Here is a 20,896-nt window from a genome sequence, read left to right on the forward strand (position 1 = left end):
GGGCTCAGAGCGGCTGCGGTGGGACCCGAGATAAGCCTGGGCCCCTCGGTCCCTCGCTTCCCTGCCCTGAAGGGACTCGCTTTGCTCCTTGCCCCCTGACTCAGCGCACTTTCCGCTGCAGGGACGCAGAGCCCGCCGCAGAAGGTCGTGAGAGCTCAGCCCTGGCAGCCAGGGGACAGGCGAGTGTCAGTTTGCTCAGCCTTTTCTCCACCGGCTCAGCCCCCCACGCGCCCGGCTCCCGCTGCGTGCTGGGCACCGCCTCCGTAACCACGAGCACAAGAGCTGAATCTACTGGGTGTTTACTGCGCGCCTGGCCCCGTGCTGAGCACCCACGCACTTCCTCTCTTTAATCCTCACAACAGCTCTGAGTGTATTTTCCTTACTTTATGATTCCCATTTTACAGGTGAGAAAACTGAGTCTGGGAGGACAAGTTCCTGCAGTCAGCCAAGAGCAGGCTGGGACTCCAACCCAGGCGTGTCCGATCTTAAAGCCCATGCGCTTCACCACTAAGCCCCCCGACTCCGTGGTGCACTAAACACCAAACAGTGGGCCACAAAGACCTTAGGAGGGGTGAACTCTGAGTTCAGTCTTGTTTTTCAAAAAGGTAAAAGTTAGCCAGATGGTGGAAGCATGTCTGCCCCCTGACTGAGCTGAGCGAGTCTTCAGGGTGGGAAGAGATGGGCGAGAGGGAGAGGGAGAGAGAGAGAGAGAGAGAGAGAGAGTGTGTGTGTGTGTGTGTGTGTTCAGTCTGCTGGTTTAGGGAACAGGCTTGGCACTAGAGACTTCAGCAGGTATCAGGGCCACACTACTGGTGTTTTCAGCTACTGCCCTTGATAATTTAATCGCTCCCCAAATCTAACTGAGAACCTACATTAGTGATGTCTCACATGTCACTGTAGGCTTTTGGGTGTCAAACGTCATTTGGTCTCCACCGTGATGTGACCCAGACGAATTCAGTTTTTCAGATGGGGAAACTGAGGCTAAGGAGATTAAGACGCTTGCCACCATGCATGTCACTAACTCGATTCCTTGGACTTACAGACTCTCAGGATGGGACAGGCCTCCGAAGAGCGTCTACTGCAGCCATCCGTCCAGTCTGCGACTCCCCCACCCCACAACATCCTTCCAAAGCGGCTGCCATACCTTTTGTGTGAACATATTTAATGGAAGAATGCGCATTATCTTCCAAAACACATCATCCGTCCTCAGAAAGATCTCTCAATCGCTGAGAAGTTCCTCCCTATTTTAAGGGTAACTCTGTCTCCAGGTCCTTAAACTCCATCACTCCAGCTCCCTTTGGGGGCCCTGCAGGGCAGCATCCCTGTCTTCCAGGGGCCAGCCCTTCAAAAAGCCAGAAACGACCCTCCAGTCTCAGCCAGGAGGCCTCGGCCATACCATGAAGTTGCTCGTGAAGACCTCTGTCCCGCTGCCCTGCCCCTCTGGGCCTGTCCCTCGTGTCTGTCCTGGCATCAGGCCAACACAAGTCTGCTTTCAAAACTCAAGGGGGGCTCTGTTTGCAGAGAGCTTCTGCCTAGTGGCCCGGCCCCAGGCACATTTGCCCAACCCGGTCTGCAGACACTCCAGCCCGTGTGGTCCTCCCCCTTGTGCCAACTTTGCAGCCAGTCTGCTCTCCTCCGCCTCTCCCTCTGCTGCTGAGAGAGGGTTAGGGATGAAGCAGCAGCAAAATGCCCTACTGCTCAGGCCTGCAGCCCACCGACGTGAGTCCCTCCCGGGCCGTGTGGCCCCCTGACTCACTGGGGCCCATCTTGGGTAAATGTCCCGTGCTGGGAGACCACGGGCTGTCCTTTCAGAGTGTACATTTCCATGAGGCCCAGGCTGGTTCCCAGAACATCAGTAAAGGAAGGACCCACACATTCCCTCAGCCCCCCTTGCTCAGCCAGTGTTGACAGAAGGGCCACGTGACACCGAGTGAGGGAGGCGGGGGGCTGGAAAGAGTGGGAGTGGGAGAAGGAGCAGAGGACATGGTCCTTTACTGGCCATCACCTGGGGCAACACCAGGCACTGTCCACATACCCCTTCCTCTGCTGCCCACTGTGGGACCATGAGTTCCCAACCGAAGCTTGAGCTGTCGGGCTGAAACCAGCTCAGCCCCGCAGCCAGTAAGGGCCTGTCCCGGGGAAAATGTCTCCGGCTTGGGCTCAGGAGGTGGCAGGTAAAGACACCCTGCCTGGCACCTTCCTCTGCCTCGTTCATCTGCCCAGCCCCTTGGTCAGACCACAGTGGTGGAGGGAGGCCTCTACACCTGGAACCCCCCAGCCCTCCTGTTCCCTTGGCTGGCTGTGTTTGTCTTGGTGGCCTTCACCTGGGCTTTTTAAAACAGATTCTCTTTCCTTTCCCTCGGCAGCTGGCCTCTGCAGCGCGGCACACAGAGAAAGTCTTGTTTGCAAGGAGCCACAGAACCCTGCTCTACCCGGCAGCCCACCTGTGTCACCCACTTCTCTCTGGGGCCACAGAGAGAAGTCATGGACAGAGATGTGTGAGGGTCAAGATCTGGGGCCAGAGAGCCAGGCTGGGGGACAGGGGGGCTGAAGTTAGTCAGGGCAGGAAGAGACGGGCCAGCACAGAGCTGGCACTCAGCACCCTTACACTGAGATGTGTCGGAGGAAAATGGGGATCATATGGAGAAATTCAAGTCCCCAAACCACATGGGGGAATCCAAACTAGTCTAGAGGGAGACCCTAGGAAGAGGGGACCTACCTTCAAGTCACCCCTTGTTATCTGTAAGGGCCCCCGGGTCCTGCTCCTAATCTGTGATGTAGGCAAGATAGTACTTTACTCGCTCCAAGGTAAGCAACTGGGCTTCTTGAGGTATTTTCCAGTTTGCACTCCCTGCATCTAAGCTGGGTCACCATCTCTCATCTCCCACTGCATCTCTGTGGGGCCCGGGCACTTCTCTGTGTGGCCCCCAGTCCTTGCTGAGCCCTCTGGCTGAAAGTGCCGACACCCCAGTCATCCTCCTCGCATCCCGGCTGCCAGCCCTAGTTCAGCCCAGAGAACCCTGGCTCCCTGCCACTTCCCACTGTGCTTCCTCCATCCTCTTCATGCCACACTGCCCCTCTCTTCTCTTGGTCAGTTCTAACAGACTTTGTCTATTTCTTGCCACTTGCCCAATCTACAGTAAATTCTCATTATCTGAGGTAGTTACATTCTGTTAAAGTCACCACTTACACTGAGTTAGTGAACATGGAACCACTGCTCCTATGGGGGGATATGGGCTTAGGCTCTTGCCAGCCTCTGATCACAACATTTTTATCGACCATCAATACATAACCTTGTTGTATGTGGGTTTCTGTTTAAGTGCACCTAGTTTAATAGATATGGTTGACTCATTAATGTGTTGGATTCAGTCAACAGCACTAGGACTCAGGCCTGATCTAAGTGGCCCACACGGCATTCTTGCTCTCAGGAACTCCACACAGCCCTTCAGCGTGATGCTTGGGGGTCATTCTGAACAGCCCAGTCACTCACACAAAGCACAGATAAGTATAAAATGAGACACTAACTAGACTGGAAAAGGACACGTATTTACAGCATGAGAGCTGAGACAAGAGGGCAGGGTATCGCCTTGTCCAACCTCAGAGTTCAAAGCCTCCACTGATCTGTGCATGTCCGTGAGTGACTGGGCCACAGAGCTGATTTTGAATTACACGTGAATTTTAACAAGTAGTAAATTTGAAAAAAAATATCATCCATAAATAACGAGGGTCACTGTATCCCCGCTTCTGCTCTTCCCACCCCCTTCCTTCACCAAATCCTCCTGGATCCTCTCTGCCACATCCTCCCCTAGTCTGTCCTGTCCTTGTTCACACAGCAAACACTTATCAAGCATCAAGTATGTATCAGGCACCGTGTCCCCCTGGGCTCAACACTGTCTGCTCCCTGAGTGTCACCCATCTGTGCCTGCCTCTGCTGGAAACCCTCCCCTCCCCTCAGGGCAGGGAGCATGACGCCCCTGCTCCCTGCTATGTCAGGTCTAGCACACCAGGGGCTAGCTATTTATTTGCTAGATAGACAAATAAATACATCAGTGTCCTATATTTATGACTGCACAGGACCCAACTATTGAGCCCAGCGCAATTTTAAAATATTTCAAGTGTTTACTTACTGGGTAATAAAATAAGACTGATTGAATGCTGCTATGATCTGTGGAAGGCAGAGTGAGACTTTGTTTACCACCAGGTGGTATAAGCAGGGATGTGGTTTTTCAAAGGAAGAAAAAGCCAAAATTCTATCTCTGGGAGCCCCATCACATAGAGATTAGAATGTTCAAGGAATAAAAGTTGAAATATATCAATAGACAGCTTAGGATATAAAAACAGTACCGTGCATGTTATGAATAGGGAAAAATACTTCACCAAAAACATGAAATGTTTTTTTTTCATTGTCTGCACACAGACAAGTTTCTACAGGCAGGTTTTCAGCCGTGATCTATAAAGTTCACCAGTTTGGACTGACTGGAAACACTGCCATCAGGAGGCGGGTAATGATTAAGAAGAGGTAGAAAGTGATTACGATACAGACGTTACCCAAAGGGTTTTCCAGCTGTTTGGGGAGAATGTAGCCACTGCCAGAGGTCAAAGGGGAAAAGAATGGGCCCGATCTTGTCCTCTGAGTTTCAACCAGGGCTTCCCATTGGCTGGGTCCAAACAGAAGGGAGCAAGACCTGTTCGACCAAAAAACAATGGAGAGAAGGTCAGAAGATGGATGTTAAAGGGCAAAGGGGCAAATGGCATTGCAGGAGGAGGAATACATTGCCTGTGTTCTTAGGAAGGTCAGAGAAGCTGTCTGAGACACAGCGCCCTGCAAGGACAAGATGCTGGAATACGGGCTGTGAACGTGTCCTTAAACAGCCAGCCAGCACGCTGTATCACTCCCCCCGTGGCCAGAGAGCTCGAGCACTTGCTTCCAATCCCAGCAGCTTCGGGCTCAGTGGGCTCGGGGGACGGTATTGTGGGTCACAAAGCTGACCTGTGCTGGGCTGGGTAAGGACTGTGCTTTCCAGCCCTGCTTATATCAAGCTTGATCGTGTGACTTACTTTGGCTGATGACATGTGATCAGAACTGGTTCCCAGTTAAATTAGCGGGAGGCACAAATAGGAAGACAAAAAGCAGGAAGAGGGACAGATTCCTTCCTGCTTTAAAACTGCGTCTCTAGCAGCAGCCGCCTCTCTCCATGACGGCAGTCCCCTCTGAGTGGTCCATTCTCCACGGTTCTAGCTCTCCTTGGGGTCCAAGAACACTATTTCCTCCCTGTGACTCTTCAGACCTGGAAATGATATCAGCTTCCAATAGCCATTAGCCCTTGCGGGCTTTAATATGCCCTGCTGGTCCCCTTACCCCAGCTGTACTTCTGTAAGTACCCCTGTTTATTCAAATCTCCTTCTTTGAGTTCCTTGTTAAGGTTCCTCTCATCATTGGCTCCTCATGCTAGCAAACCCTTCATATAAAATGAAGGTTCTTCTAATGTAGGACTGTAAACACTCATTTATGAGTCTGGCTGGGGGTAAAGGCTATTTTCCCTGACACTGAAGAGTTGGACACTTACACGGCTTTTTTGCCTGGAGATAAAAACTGAACCTAGTATCTCGGGTTGAAATCCTTAATCTTCTTCAATAGCAATTTTCTGAGCTTTATATTACTCTTCTAATTATGTTCATGTTCTCAAAATTTTCCCAGTGAAGACAAAGTTACTTTCTTAAATAACAATTCTGTGGGCTTGGGGGAAATAGATTACCTGGCAGCTGGCTGACATTTGAGGCATTATTTTATTGTTTGACTCCTGACCCTTCATAATGTCATTATCCTGCCAAAATGCCACCCAAACTAGAAGCAAAACCCACATTTAAAATATGATTTGTAAATTTGTGTGTTTTAATCAATTAACCAGTAATTCAATGGATTTTTTGTGTCAATGGCATTCCTAGGATTTTCCTGGTGATGGGGGTAAGACGAGGACGGGGTCCTAGCTGGGAGGCACTGACAGTCACACTGGACAAGGCCACTACACTTGAACAATCAGTGAATAGACAGGAAAGTATGTGAAGCATTCTCAGTGGGGCCATGCGGGCATTTGGGGGCCAGAGAAGAGCAGGAAACAGAGCATCGCATGTCCCAGGAAGGCTTTAACTTGCTGGAACACGCCGTTTCTGTCCTGGAGTGGACGGTTTTAAGGCTGTTTATCCCGAGGCACTGGTGGTGTTCCTCTAAGAATATGCCACTCCCAGGATGGAAGAGGCAGTAACACACAGGGCCTACCAGCCATCCATTTCACATCATACACAAGTCCACACGAGTGGAATTTGTGGAGTTTCGCAAGTGCCACTCATGTGAGCGAACGCACCACAGTCACAGAAAAAAATCACTAGATGAGAAATCAGGAGACCCTTCCCCTTCGTGTCCTTCTAGACACACAATAAGAACAAGTGGTAGTGACCTTCCTTCTCCTTAATACAATTGTATTTACTTATTACATTTTTTTTAATTGAAGTAAAGTCAATTGCATGGTGTCAATTTCCGGTGAACAGCACAATGTCCCAGCCCTGTGAATACACACATAGACCCGCTTTCCCATTTTTTTTCCATTAAAGATTATTACAAGATATTAAGCATAGTTCCCTGGGCTATACAAAAGAAACATTTTTTTAAAATCTATTTTTATATACAGTGGTTAACATCTGCAAATATCAAACTCCCAAATTTATCCCCTCCCATCCCCTTTCCCTGGTAACCATAAGATTGTTTACTAAGTCTGAGAGTCTGTTTCTGTTTTGCAAAATTTTAATACAGATTTCATCACACCAGCATCCTGGCAAGGCACTCATTAGAACACCTCTAAAATCTGTGTGGAGGGCTTAATGGCTAAACCTAGTGATTGGAATTAGCCAAGCATTCTAAACTCACCAGGAATCTTTTTTTCCAGATTTAGGTAAACTTTCTAAAGGTTTTCTTTCTGGCACACAATAGGCTACCATTCAGGCTTATAAACACGGCATGTCTTGTCAGCATTGATAACTTCCAAAACACGGATCTGCTAGACACCGAATAATTATTTCTTTATGATGAAGACAATACAGAGAAAGCAATTCAGATTGAAATTCAGTAGCAAAAGTTATAAAACTTGTATTAGATAAGGATTATTAAATTTCTGGATGGTAGTGTTAAACTAAAATTCTTTTCTCCCCTCTTTCAGTTCTTCATTGGGAAGTACTGACCCTCTTTCAAATAATTAGGTCTCTCTGTCTCTGTCTCTGTCTCTTTGTCTCTCTGTCTTTCTCTCTATACATACATATATGTTGAGCAACTATTCTAAGCACTCTGCTAGGTCCTATTTCTGTTTCAATCAGGGGTTTTAGAATCACTATAATTGCATCATTCTTTGATAATGGTGCAACCATTGGTTCATTCTGGGCGTCATAGCTATCCTTTGGTCACTCTCAGATTGCCAGTGGGTGGTGATACAGAATGGGTAACATCTGAAGGGGAACATTCACGTGGAGAGGTGTTCTAGGTGAGGGGGGCGTTGAGATGACAATGCACTGTCCTTCCCAGGTGCGGAGGGATCTGTGAATAGAGCCCCCACTGCCAGGAGGGGACAGGGCCCTTGTCTGCTTTCGTGCACAGGGCAGATTGTGTCGGAGTCCAGTGTCCTGCTCTCCCAGAGATGCAACGAGCGGGAGGTTACTATACTTGGTGAGAGGAGGCGCTGTGACAGCAGGCAGTGTGCATTTCAGGTAATAACACACCTATGTTGTCTCAGGAAGGTAAGGCATTGCTTTCCAAAAATCTGGTGCAGATAACAGTCTGAACAAGTAACAGCCAAAGCCTACAGCCAGGGGAGTGTGTTTAACAAAACAAAATTTAAGTCCCTGGTGACATTTCTTTCTTTGTAATTTGTCCCTTCTTATCCTAAAATTGAACTATTAGGGGAAAAGAATCTAATTGTGTTTCCTGGTACATTATGATCACTGTTGATTTAAGGTTGCTGGGGAGTGCCTCAGTGAGAAGGAAGCAGAATACTGGGCTCCCCAACTACACTCTCTGAGGTCCTGTTGAGCAGAAGGGGGCCTTAGACCAAGGCCAAGAGAGAGGACAACTGACCATACACCCTCTCCCCGCCCCCCAAACCCCCACGTAAATCCCGTTTCACCTGTAACGTTACCTTGAGTCATGAAACCTGAGGGGATGGAATTAAACACCCTAAAACAGACTTTTTCCTTACTTGTTTCAACTGTTTTAAATTGTTCTACATCTGAGAAAAGACATTTTAATCAAATCGCAAAAGAATCTGGGGGTGGAGAGATGTATTCTGAAATGTAAAAATACGGACTTCCTTTGGAGACTGCCACGAGACGTATTAAAACTACTGCTGTAAAGAGGAGATGATTGCAGTGACTGGTTCGCTGTACTTGGGTTTCAGAGGATTTCCCATCAGATCGGCTGTGCGTTTCTTCATACATATGTGCACACACGAATAAATATGCATATGTTACATATTTGTGCATATGTGATATGGTATGATTTAAGTGGTTATATACAAAATTTATACACATATACACATGGGCATATATACATATAAACACATACAACTCAGATAGTTAAACACAAAATAATACAATACTGAGGCCATTAATGCTCATAGAAATGATCTGTTACACCTCTTGTTTTGAAAATGAGCAAGAAAAACCCCAGAGCACTTGACTCTTGCAAGTCACCTGGATTCGCAGTCACACCCTTTATCTAATATCCATGTTGCTCTTTGTAATTCTGAATGATGGCAGCATGCCATTTCTTTTCTCACCTTTTCTAGGATTTTATAGAGTTCATATATAGCAACCATATTATTAGTGTCATTAGGGCTTTTTTGGACCAAGTAAACGTAAATGCTTCATCCTCTTTATTTGTCCACAATTTCTTCAGTCACCACCAGTGCCTTTTGGCGGCCAGTGATTGCTTTGGACAGTCTTCTGGTAGTGATGCTTGAGGGACAGACAGTGGCTATGTGAGGATATTTCTGTTCTTCCTTTGCACAAGCTTAATGGGGTGTGTGTCCTCTTCACATTAGTTTGCTGGTGAGGACATACAGCTGCCCCGGTAAGGCTGTCACCACTCTGATCGTTTGGTCATTCTTATTGTGGGATTACCTTGACGGCCACTCCAGAATCCACCCAGGAAAACATGAGCCCAATTGTTTCTCCACTTCTTCTCTTCCTTCTGACTGCCGTTGCTTTACAATCACATCTCGACTTAATCAAGCCTCCTGTTATATGATGTTACATCAACTAATTTTCATTAATTTAAATGTATTCCCTAAATATCTCAAACTATCTCCCTTTATAAGGAGCCACATCTCAATATTATGAAACCATTTCTCATTATAACTGCTAACAGATTAGTGATGTTTACTTTCAAAAATATTTCAGTGCTTCTAAATATAATTGATTGGTGAGCTCAGACATTTGTTTCTTTGGTACCAGTTTATGGCTAATGATTATATACTGGAAGTTGTGGGTTCACAGAAAGTTACCAACCCAGATTTTCCATAATATTCTTTAGATGGCAGATAATTTGATTATTATAAGAAATTGTTTTATCAGCTGTGCCTTAGTCCCTAAGTTATTTTTGCTGAGGAATGAGAAGTAGGTAGACCCAGCAGAGAAAACCGAGAACTTGTCATCAGTTTGGTTCGGCTGAGCTAAATCTCCTTAGTGGACACTGAATGTATACAATCTTCTCTATACGTTCATCCTCCCAGGCTGTCAGGTCACATATATTGAAACTGGGACAGCAGAGCATCAGCCCCTGCATCTCCTGATACTGGGACATCGAAGAAGGATCTTCTGAGTGTAGATTGTTGGGTGGGAACAAATTCACGCAATTATTTTGAAAACACACAAAGGAACTTTTGAAACCAGAACAGGAAGGCATTTACTCATGAGTTAATAGTCCAAAATGAACTCTGAATAAAATGATTAAATGTAATTAGAAGCTGGTATTTCAGAGCGAAGGAAATGGAATAATTAAAAGGAGGATCTGGAGACAAGCATTTAGATGGAAAATCCTGGCCCAGCAAGGGTCTTAGAGTCATTTCTGTGCAATGCAAGAGCTGAAGACCAGAGACACACCTGGGTTATTGCAATAACAAACCCAGCTTGGCCACGTGTCCGTTTGTATTGACGTCAGTTAGAAAGCAACCCCCCATCCCGTGCTCCTGCCGCCACGATGCAAATCATCTCCCCCATGCTACTGCGCAAAGCCTCGGGTGCTCATCTGCATCGCCCCGAAGGAGTAAGAAGAGGTGAATCAAGAGAAGGCCTTCCCAGGATATCACGCCACCTCGTCCATTTGTCTGTCTCGCCTTTAGAATTCTACTTCTCGGCGCAGGAGACCTCAGCCAGAGAGGCTGTCCGCAAACATAAACACTGCATCCGTCCGGCTGCCTGATGGGGGACTCTGCTAATTGGAGAAGTCTGCCTTGGTCCCCTGCCACCAGTTGGCAGACAGAACCGTCTGGGCCGGAGCTGATTCCCAGAGGCAGGAGTTCATTCATCTCAGTGATAACAGGGTACGTGCAGAGGAAAGGCGCAAAGACAGCAGAGGGCAGCTGCGGTCGAGGTGGGGACAGTGCTGATGCCCCCGCATCAAGGACATGCTGCGTGAAGGGCCTTGGCAGTTTATTCCTCTCTCCAAAGTTTAATTAGTCACTCATTATAAACAAGTCTCTTTTATTATGGATGCATTTGGCCAGTGCTGTGATTTTTTTTTAAGAAACATGTTCTCATCTCAAGCAAGTTCCAAATGCTAACGTATCAATGTCAGAAACTGCAGTCGAGCACAACCTGTCCCCAAACCCCAGCCCCTTGAAGCACAATGGCTCATTAATAACTTAAAAAGGACGATGACACCGGTGCTATTTATAAGCCCTTGCTAGGCAGGTCTGCCAGCATTAAAGAAATTAACATGGAGAAATTGTCAACTGGAAAACATTAGTGTTTATCAACAGATCAATCAACCTTCAACAACTGTAAACTGTGCTTTTAGCTAAATGGAACCTACTGACAATGACAGCCACTTACCCACCTTCGCGAGGGGCCCTGCATCCCCGTGCCGGCCCCCGACCAGGCAGACTGTCCCCCTGCCCCTGTGGCCGTGACCCCGCTGCTGCCTCTGTCCCACATCCAGGAGCGAGCTGGAATGACTGGGTGGTGGTCTCGGTGGTGCATTCATCAGTTCCGGCTGCCGGTTTCTAAAGATTAAATGCAATACCAAGGTTAGTGGCTCCAGGAGCCAAAATCTAGATTTACGGACACTTCATGAAAGGAGGATTCTGATTTAAGGAGTTTTTCTTGGTTCTCACATCCTTTAAAGCAGTGCTTGACTCTCATTGTTGTATATTTAGACAGAGTTCTATTTTCATTTCTGGGCCACATCGGCGATGATGCCATGGCTTCGGAACCTGGACAAAGCTGGAGAGCTCTGATTGGCTGCTGGTGATGTCATGTCTGTGCCTCCAAGGCCCGGGAAAAGCACCAGGGACTGACTGTTTTCCGGACTTTTCTTTCCTTTCTTCCCTTCTCTTTCTTTCTTCCATTTATTTATTTTTTTTTTCCTTTCACACTATCTCACTTTCACACTAACAGTGCGTTTGGAGTTTCAGATCCTAGTGACGGTGTCACTGAAGTAGCCGGTGACCGCTCCACTCAGGCCGACACTGTTTGGCTTGATGCACAGTTTTCTCAGCTCTCAGGGAGAGGGTTTTGAGCTGCCTCACACTGCGTATTGCTGCTCCGTGACTTCCTGTCATTACAGCACACCCTCTCCTGGGCTCCCTCTCCGTAACCCAGATGATCAGCACCTGTCAAATCTGACTGCTCACACAGATCCTAACCAAAGAGCCTGACAGTGCACAGGGCTTGAACACCAAAGAAGAGAAAGTATGGCCAGGGACCTGGCTTCAAAATGACTATAGCCCCAACTCATCTCATGTGATTCTTCTTACGTATCATAAAGCCTCACTGGCTGCCACCTTTTGTTCTTCCTAAAACTGCAGGATGGTTGAAACGGTGTCTTCCCTGGAGCTGGGATGGAAAGACGTGGGGGCACCAGGAATGAGATAAAAAGAGCTTTCTTCATCCCTATTTAGAGGGAGGGGTTTATTGTTGTGTTCAACACATAACAAATTTTATATTCTTTTAAAACAAAACCCCAGTCCTGCAGTTTTCATTCTGACATCCTAGGTAACACCCCAAGTTCTCACCAATTAAGTGAGACAAAGATACACACCTGTCTGAAAAGTCTTTGCGCCCCTGAATTCAACTCACGACTGTGTCGGGAGCCCCCTTGCCGGATACCAGCAACACTAAAATCCACTCCTGCCAATCAGATCCCACGCTTTGTGATGCAAGCAAATAAAGATGCCCGGAAAGGTAAAAATGCAAACAAACAGGAAAAAAAGGAAACTTGAAGATATTTTCTACAGCCTTCCAAGGAATCTTACTCCGTTCTCACTTCCAGAGTCCTTCCCCTTCCTGGGTCACCATGGCTGGTCTTCGCCCAGGAGTAAAATCTATAAGGTAGACTTTGAGGGAAACTGGAGGGATGTAGACATTAAACTGAAAAACCAAAGTTCAAAATTCAAGTATGTCTCTGTCTGGACCAAAAGAAGTTTGGAGAGTTTGAAACAAAATCCTCCCTGTAGGATTTTTGTGCAGGAAATTTAGCAGGTCCAGGAGGATCCAAAAAAGAAAAAGGGAAAAAGAAAGGAGGAAAAAGAAAGAAAAAAAAGGAACATAGCAGCTGTAAATGGATGCTCACAAAACACTGCACTGAGTTCTGTGAAAATTACAAGGCAAATACCAGCCATGGACGTTGGCATCAAGACTTAGAATCCAACTTTGTGAAAAGTAAGTGAAAATAATAGTTCAAACGCAAATGTGAGTTGGAGATAGCAATAGAAGACATATCAAAAGGCAGCGTGTGATTAAATGTCAATTGCACTGTACAAATAATTACTTTATAGGAATTCAAAGGAGAAGGACTTTACCTCCAAATGAAATGGTCAGGAAAGGTTTGATAAAAGGATATGGGGTATCCTCTGGGCCACTGAGGACGGGTTTGCTTTGAATAAACAATTGGAAGAGAGGAAAGATGTCTATTCAAGACAAGAAAGAAGTGCGAGTGAGAACAGAGAGGTACTGCCTTCAGGAGGTGGCAGAAGAACATGACTGGTGTGAAGGCGTGGTGGGAAATAGGACTGGAAAGCTCCGAGGGTTCCAGTTAGAGACAGCTGGCCCTAGAATGCAGATCTTTGGGTGGTGCATTAAAGGTGGAAGAAAGGCAAGCATTTGCCACTTGGATTGTGGATCTGAAATATCCCATCTGAACAGTGCGCACACTGATTCCTTGCTTTCTGCCCTCTCCCACATCTTTGACACTGTACATCCTTACCCATCTCCTTCCAGAAAGCAAGGTTTGGCCTGGAGTCCAGTAAAAACTCATCCATTAGTCATATTTTAACTCTTTGGCTTTGAACATTTTCAATAATTACTAATTCTCATATCCACGGATTGGTGTAATTTCTTCAAAATGAAAGATGTTGTCCTTGTGGATTTATTTCAGTATCCCATATCATTCTGATGTGGAAAAATGTTATTTTAAATATGGAAAAGTTTGTTCAATGTATTAACTAGTTGATGTGTGTGTAGAATGCTGAAATAAAGAAAGTGTTTTTAATCAACTGGATTAGCAACTTCAGCATCATAATTCCTTTCGTCCTGTACTCTCTTACATTCTTTTTCTACTTAAATTTTATTCAGGACTTCACTCCTACTGTCAGCTCACCTTTCCCATTAGCACAAAATAGAATGGCCACGTTACGCAGGTTGCCGAAAGCCTGCAGTGCAGCCCAGAGAATGATGGGAAACATTGGTGACCGGAGTGGTTTTGCACAGAGCACAAAGATGAACAGCTTCCTGCCTTGTTTAATTTTGAAATTTTCTGACTCATTCTGAAGTCTTCGCTGTTTGGACCAGTTCTAAGTTTTATTCTTTGTTGCTTTTTATTTTCATATTTTAGTCTTATTTGATTCATAATCTCTCATTATCCAGTTAGAGCGATGGGGCATTTAAATTTTAAAATATTTTGGCTACATACATGAACAAGACACACCCTACTAGAAGCAGCTACCCCAAGCTGCAGACTTAGCTTCCGTCTCGAGGGAGCAATGGCCAATCCCCCAAATATGTGCCCAGCCAGGTAAATTCTGTTTTAAAAGATCGTTCCTGTCACATAGACAGGTGGTTTTGAATCAATATCTTCATTTCAGAATTAAGTAAACATAATATATGCACTGACACCCAAATGTTTTCAAGCAGAAATTTTCATGCTCGTTAGAGAAGAAATGAAATGATCTTGGGGACAGAGGGTCTGTTCAAGCGACCTTTGCTTTCTCCATGTCACAAGCAGATTGTCACTGGCTTGACAAACAAAGAACATATGGTAAAGTACCTTCAAATCACAAAAGCTACTTTTTCTGCAAAGAAAGCCATCGGTATGGATGAACGAGCCCTTCCTAGTTTATCAAGACAATTTACCTACTCTTCTCAAGCCCTCCTTCAAAAGCAGCCATTACACTAGTTATGAGGGTTTATCAGCCCTTCATTGTTTTTAATTTCTTCCTTCAATGCATATTTACTGAGGGGCTCAAATGCAGCAGGCACTGCTGGACACTGGGTGAGAGCTCAGAGAATCAACAAATGTATGCTCTGCCCTCCTGTGTTGTGTTGCAAAAGCAGGGCAGGCACAGAGACAGAGAGAAGCACCGGGAGGAACCCGGTGGTACCCAGGGGTCAGAGGCCGTCTCTGGAAAGAGATGGCATTGCATTTACACATGAAGACAGAGAAGGAGCCACTCCTGAGAAGAGCAGGGGAGCAGGACGTGCAGAAACCCTGAACTGGAAAAGAATGTCTCACGTGTGTTCAAAGGAAGTCCGGGAGGCTATCGCCCCCGAGTGAATGAGGGGAACGGAGGCATGAGATGGGGTTGGAAAGGGAGGCAGGGGCTTTGTGAGCCGCTGTTTGTTGTGAAATGCGATTCACAATGAAAGAGATGATGTCAACGGATGCTAAGTGGAGATGCAAAATGATCATGCAGCTATTCAAAAACATGACTCCGATGGTGGTACAGGGAATGGGTTGAGGGGGCTAAGAATATAAATAGGAGAAGAGTTAAGAAACTTGCAGTGGTCTGGGCGAGAGGCAATGGCAGCGGCGTGGAGCTGGTCAGAGCAGGGGAGACGGGGAGAAATGTATTTGTCTGAAACACACATAACCATATACACACCAGGACATGCGCGTGAATAGAGTTGGATGATGAGAGAAAGGTAGCAAGCTGAGCAGATGGCTGAATGGTGGCAGCCTTTTGGGATAAGGTTTGTGATCAAGAATGAAGAAAAGGGAAGACTGAGAATGCCTTTCGGGTCCTCTTCATTTTGAGATGCCTGTGAGTCATCCAAAGCGTGGCATCAGGTAAGCAGTTGCCATGTAAATCAGGAGCTCAGAGAAGAGGCTAGGTTTGGCTTGAACTGTGGGAGCCATCAGCATATTGAATTTTTTTTCCTTCTACTTTCCAAAAGTCTCCAGCTGGGACTCTCTAAATTTGACTGACAAGAGACAGATTAATGAGAAAATTGCAGACCTATTTATTTAAGGTTTTATTTCTTTTTTCTGATATTAGGGACCTTCATAAGGAAATGAAGCCTCCTCCTGGCAAAATGATTAAACCTGAGGGTTTTTATACCAGGTCTGATGAAGAATGAAAGGTCACGCAAACACGTGATAGGAAAAAAGCTTATGAGCTAAGGGTAGTAACCTGGAGGAAGATGAGCAAGTCCTGTTTGTTCCAATTCTTCTCGGCCTCCCTCCACTTGCTGAAAGGATGCTCCTTTGATCGGGGTTTACGGAGGACCCCTTACATTCTTAGCTTCTCCAATCTATTCACTGTATCACATCCAGAGCAATATTTTTAAATAGTTGCATGATCATTTTGCATCTCCACTTAAACTTCTTCGACATTATCTCTTTGTTTTGAATTATATTTCACATCTCTTGGCTCACAAGCTGCCGTTTCAGGGAAGATGGGGGAGGCCAGAGAATCCTTCTTTCACCTGCCATTTCTCAGATTCCTTTAGCTTAAAATACCCGGTATGCTTAGGTGCCATATTTTTGGGTAGCTTGTCCTGAACTCCGTCAGTGCCATTTGATAGCATGGTAATATCAGATCACCTAGGTGGGAGTTGCAGATGTGAAGTGCCCAGAACTAACACTGTGAGGATTCTAATATTTAGATGGGGGGGGGGGGAGCAGGGACAGAAAGAGGCTGAGCAAAAATGTCCAAAGAAGTGGAAAGGAAGTTAGGCATATGCAGTATACTAAAAGCCAAAAAAAAAAAAAAAAAGAAATGTTTTGAGAAAGAAAGCAGTCAGTTCGGGAGAATGTCCTGTGCAGTGACATGAGGTTTAAAAAAAAAATCTGATGGGCATGGTTCACTCCTGGTGTAAGGCACGAGCCAGCCCCGCGGTGACTGAGGTCTACAGGTGATAACGATGTCTTGGGATCATCTTAGTTTCAAAATCAAACTAAAAAAATGCCCCCGAACATATGTCATTACTCTACATGTGGTTGTGTAATGCCCCACACAATTAACACAATTAGTTAATTTTGTGACAAAAATCCAAACTGGCTGCTTAATTGAACTTTGCAGTCATTCCTATCTGATCATTTGTCTGTCTAAATATATTCTCAGACACAGACTGGGGCTGACATACTCAGCAAACAAACAAACAGAAACTATTCATTGAAGAGGAACAAAACATCCTGTTCCTGAAAGGGAGAGAACGATTTGTATTTCTTTCTTTTATTTTTTTTTCATTATTCAGCTTTTTGAACTTTGTTGCTCAAATTCAGCAGTTAATTGTTTAAGTCTTCACAAGAGTAACTCTGTGGAATCTCAGTGTGAAGCTGGCTGTGCTCAAATGTGCAAAAGTAGAACTCCCAAAGAAATTTCATCCCCTCACAGCATCAGACTTAAAACATTCCAAATGACTAGAGATTTACCTTTGTCTTTTGAACTTCTTGGTGAATCTCCCACCTCAACAAAACACCCAGGATTCTGAAAGTTGAAATATACACGGACCACAGAAGTTTGGAACATTTGAAACAGAAAAGCAATTAAACGACCTCCTCCAAACACACACAGACATACAGCCCATCATCCCCTACGATGAGCCATCCAACTTCTAATAAAAAACGTGGCCAACAAGCAAGCTACGAAAACCAGGCACACTGTCTGCATAAAAGGCTTCTTTTGATGAGAAAATGACTATTAATGAGAACGTGTGCATTTCTGGCATCGGGCTTGAAGAGACACAGGTCGTATATCTCTTTGATCCTCTTGCTGAAGTAGAATCAAGCAAAGAAGCAAGTTCATTCATTTAAAAAAAAAGATGCTTTTGATTGAAATGATTCCATTTCGTTGCAAGCAATTCATCGTGTGTTTCCTTCCCTTCCCAGGTTGAGCTTGGTTTACATTCGTTCACAGTTCAGTCTTGGCTAAGGCTCCAGTGAGATGTTACTTTAGGGTTTCTTATTTGATGGGGGTCAGACAAAACTTCCAAGAGAAACGCATGTGAGGGGGCATAGTTTGGGAGGATGAGACAAACAACAATAAGAATCCATAAATTTTGAACAGAAAAATGTCTCTCACAGCTCAGCCTGTAAGCCTCCAAGACGCGGATTAGATGTTACAACACTGCCCTCTCTTGCTTATTCACAGCCGACGTTGAAGTCTTGGTTTCAGTGCAAAGCCTTACAAATCCGCTTGCTTCCCGCTACTCCCTGAAAATCACTGTCAAAAACAGAATGCAGAGTCCCTGTAAGATTCTTTTCCAGTTGAACTGATTCACTTTTTTATTAAATGCATTTTCCCCCCACATTTCTGTTCCTTGCCTCGCAGGATACCTGCTCGTGCCTTCATTCAAAGCATCTTGGAGAAGCAAGGCGCTCACTAGCAAAGCCCCCTTGGAGATGTAGCTCAAGCGGTCCTGGCAGGAGAACCAGCATCTCTCCTTCCTGTTAGAAGGCCTAATTCTATTTCCAGCCCCCTCTGAGGGTGCATTTACTGGCATTTACGGATTACCGTTTTGGATGCAAGGTGAAAATAAGGGGTCTTTATCGATCATCTCAACCAAACTTCCTTGTTCTGCCAGCCTTTCACTGCATGCTCGTTTGCCAAACACTCATCTTTAGTTTTCAACAAACAGAATTGGAAGAGAACTTTTTACTCTCAATCTCTGAAAAATTCAGAAAAAAAATGAGAGGTACTAAGGCTCGAGTCACTGACGGACACAGCCATCCCTCTTTCTCCACTGCTTAGCCTTTTGGATCACATGTGTTAGAATCACAGAACACAAGACGTAATGCTTATCTGAGTGACAGATTCTTAGTTTTTTGCACACGAGATGTGGAACTCTCCCACTCATGGATTGTAAGGTTTTCCTTTAGTGCTTCTGAAACCTACTACTCTGAGATAGACTAGCATGAGGCTCAGAGAAGCAGAGAGGAGCTTACAACACCTTCTGCCTTCTAGGTCAAATATGTGACTTGATTTGGGTGGGAAAGGGGTTATGGAGAGTCTCCTGGCTGCCCCAACATAGGATATTTGGACGAACGAGGATGTTAAATAATTCTCGTCTCTCTTGCTTCTTCTGATTAATTATTGGCAGCTGTCTAAAACAGTGGACAGAGATGGATTCTGATACTGTCACTGAGCTCAGCAGGGAAAAGAAGTTCTGGGATCTATTGATGGTGTGTGGCATCAGAGCAAAAATAAGGCCGGTCAGTATCCACGATGGGGATCGGCCATGGTAGGTTTAGATTTGGCATTTCTTTCTAGGATGTCAGCACGTGTCCCGGAAGACTGTCTGTGCTTTGTATGTCCTGTTTAGTGAACTGGCTCATTTGTTGAGCAGCGTGCAAAGGAGGGCTTTGAGGCGGTGAGAGACAGGTAACTTCAAGACGGATGGCAGTGGGGCCAAATTTAACTCATTTACCTGAAGAGAGAGAAACAGATCTCTAGGTTCCACAACAGCCAAGAAGCAGCAAGACGGTACCCAAAAGCATCACTAAATGAGAAATGCCTGCAGAAAGGAGTAGAGGAGGGTGAGGCACGTGTTCACTGGATTAGAATGTAAAATTGAGAAGTATGTTTTCAGTATTTCAGTTCCCATTTACTATCAACATGCCTTTTTTTTTTTTTTCTTCTATCATTCTCAAATTTCAGTATCCAGTGGTTCTCTGCTTTCTCTCCTTCTCCGGTATCCAAATCTACTCTAGGGGAAACCTCTCACATTGGCCATCCAGCTGAGATATTTTGCTTCTGTCATTGTCAAAATATACCTGTTTTGCCTCTAGGCATTTGGAAATGGCAAGGGAAGAGAAAAGCAATTTTGTCAAATGCCTATGGTATTTTCTGCTTGACTCCATAGCATGGACTTTCAGAACCAGAAACGGCCGACAGTGTAGCTGAATAGACACGATCAGCTTCTGTTTGCTTGTTGTGATGGAAGTCAGAAGGTGTATATTCAAATCCGGTGATTCTGTTGCATACCATCTGGGCGACCTTGACCAAGTCACTTAACCTCTCTGAGGCTAGTTTCCTGTTCTACAAAATGAGGGTAATAATTTCTGCCTTGCCAGCTTCACAATGTTGCTGTGAAGATCAAATGAGATGTTGGATGTGAAAGTTCTTTGAAACACTACAAAACACTACCCAGATGCAAGCTATTGTCACAAAGCTGAACCCTGGTGAGTCCCCGTAGTTTGTCAGCCATCCATGCTCATGCTGGGTCTCGTCCATCATTATTTCTAAATATGGCTGGTCTGTTGGCTTCTGAAGTTTCCACATGAAATATAGTCTGGGTATTTGCTTGAAGCCTCTGCTCTGTGTCCTCAAATAATTGGCCATTAAGTGTTACATTCCAAACCAGCAGAACCAGCATTCCTGACCTTGTACCTGTGACCTGCAGAAGTACCATTGTGTCTCCGAGATAAACGTACCAGCGCTGCAAGGTGCTTAAAAGATATATTTAGTGCATAGGCATTTCATTTGTCACTGAGCAATTTTACAGTGTCTGATATAAGCTGGAGATTTTATGATCTATAATCAAAGGGTTTGCAGACACCTCTCCTTAATTTGGATTTGTGACAGTATTAAAAAATGAAACTCTCATCTTTAGAGCCATTTCAGTTACTTGGATGAAACAAACATGTATGCTTTTAGGTGCAAGTCACTTAAAATTTCAGGCTGTCCTTAGTAACACAGGAAATCTTGACACAAACTTGTGCTATTGACTTAAGGGGAAAATATTCTATTTTCTGCCCCTTTTGATCACCCTGGAACCATCCATGTACCTGGCTGTTTTGCCTCAGTGTGCTAAGGATCTCATGAGCAAAGGTGGAGGGGAGCATTTCTCTTGTAATTGTGTACAGAGGTTCAAAAGCTAAAAGATATGCAGCATGATGGAGACAGAATCTCAGAATCTTGGAACCAGTCAAGAATTTTCAGAGTATTTTTTGGGGGGAGGGGGGAGGTCCCATTTTACTTATGTAAAAGCTGAGTCTCAAATAGATTTAAAGGAATTCCAAAAAGCACTTTTCCGCAATTGGAAAAATAAGCATTATAACCAATACGTGGTAAAGTATCGTCCCATAGTCCAAGAGACACCCTTTCTATTATAGTTATCCCTACAGATAGCTAGAGCTGTGGAATCGTACTGTATGGCATACATCACCTTTTCTTGCCCTACAGGAAATGTCAGCAAA

The 20,896-nt window shown here is 45.2% G+C and overlaps 1 long non-coding RNA gene across 1 annotated transcript; it reads left to right on the plus strand.

The window, feature by feature from the left end:
* The first annotated feature begins 408 nt into the window (after positions 1-408).
* LOC140690147 (uncharacterized) lies at positions 409-2,613 on the plus strand. Its single transcript, XR_012065332.1, has 3 exons — positions 409-605; positions 1,043-1,252; positions 2,367-2,613. It is a non-coding gene; the product is annotated as an uncharacterized lncRNA (long non-coding RNA).
* The last annotated feature ends 18,283 nt before the right edge of the window (positions 2,614-20,896 follow it).

The sequence above is a fragment of the Vicugna pacos genome, chromosome 29, assembly GCF_048564905.1.
Source record: "Vicugna pacos chromosome 29, VicPac4, whole genome shotgun sequence".
In the NCBI taxonomy this organism is placed as follows: domain Eukaryota; kingdom Metazoa; phylum Chordata; class Mammalia; order Artiodactyla; family Camelidae; genus Vicugna; species Vicugna pacos.